Consider the following 1,476-nt stretch of genomic DNA (forward strand, 5'->3'; position numbering starts at 1 on the left):
CAAGCTCCTCCTCCTCTGAGCCTGTAAAGCCTGTTTGTTCCCACAAAATTGGTTCTTACAGAACATCAACTCTTTCATTTTTATTTGTGCAGTTTGTGTGCAAGTGCATCCGCATATTCTTGTGAGTGAGTGTGTGTGTGTGTGTGTGTGTGTATGTTATGTACACGTATCTATTGTTTGGCTTTTTATGTGTATATCAGAATATAAAATCAAGTCATCACTCATTTAACAGAGAGTCCTTGTGCCCACTGAACATATCCCTAGGCCTGGAACAACAATTCTAATTAGTTGCTAACCCTGCTTACATCCTTATAATCATGTACCATGTGTTTCAGTGACCAGCTTCTTACATACATCCTTATAATCATGTACCATGTGTTTCAGTGACCAGCTTCTTACATACATCCTTATAATCATGTACCATGTGTTTCAGTGACCAGCTTCTTACATACATCCTTATAATCATGTACCATGTGTTTCAGTGACCAGCTTCTTACATACATCCTTATAATCATGTACCATGTGTTTCAGTGACCAGCTTCTTACAAACATCCCTGTAATCATGCCTGTGTCTTTCACTGACCAGCTTCTTACATACACCAACTTCGTGCATATACAGTGGTGATCTTGTAAGAGTGAGAGAAATGAAATTTTCTCTTATCTGCTGACATATTATGATGAGACAGTATGCTTTGCACAATTGTAAATAACACAGGTAGGTATAAACAAACTTGTTCTGCCAGTTTTAAAAACATAGTGCATACAACTATCTATGAACTGCCATGTTACTTGACTATGACAATATACTCCTATACTTTGCTGTTATCATCAGCTTAGGAGAAAATCCTCTTTGGGTAAAAGAATTTTACTATGAAATAGCATGTTGGGTTGCTCCATCAGTAGCCTCACATACCTGTTCCCATTTCTGGTGAGAGGAATGAGAGCATGTAACATGCTGATTTGCCTAAGCACAAGTTAGTCACTTGCACAACAACAAAATCATCTATGAATACATTTCTCAAAATGCCCATGCCTATATGACATAATTACTGCATTTATTTATTGTGAAAGCAAACACATGCACACACACACACACAACATTCCACAACTAAGCACAAATTTTATGCAGTGATATACAGATGTGATAAAAGTTGGTGAAGGTATAAGACTCATTTTCTTTCTCATATAATGGGAGTTCATTAGATAGAAGGTATGTGTAAATATGTTGGAAAGAACTATGTTCAGGATCAAGTCAGTCCCACCAGCAATGGATGAGGGTACCCCTTTCTCCACAACCTCTCCAGCAAAGGATATCATTGGTGTTTTTGATTTTAGCCATTCTGACAGGTGTAAGATGATATCTCAAAGTTGTTTTGATTTGCATTTCCCTGATCGCTAAGGAGGTTGAGCATAACCTTAAGTGTCTTTTAGCCATTTGAATTTCTTCTGTTGAGAATTCTCTGTTCAGGTCAGTGC

The sequence above is a fragment of the Alexandromys fortis genome, unplaced genomic scaffold (assembly GCF_014885135.2).
Source record: "Alexandromys fortis isolate MF-2015 unplaced genomic scaffold, M_Fortis_MF-2015_v1.1 scaffold_53, whole genome shotgun sequence".
Classification (NCBI taxonomy): Eukaryota; Metazoa; Chordata; class Mammalia; order Rodentia; family Cricetidae; genus Alexandromys; species Alexandromys fortis.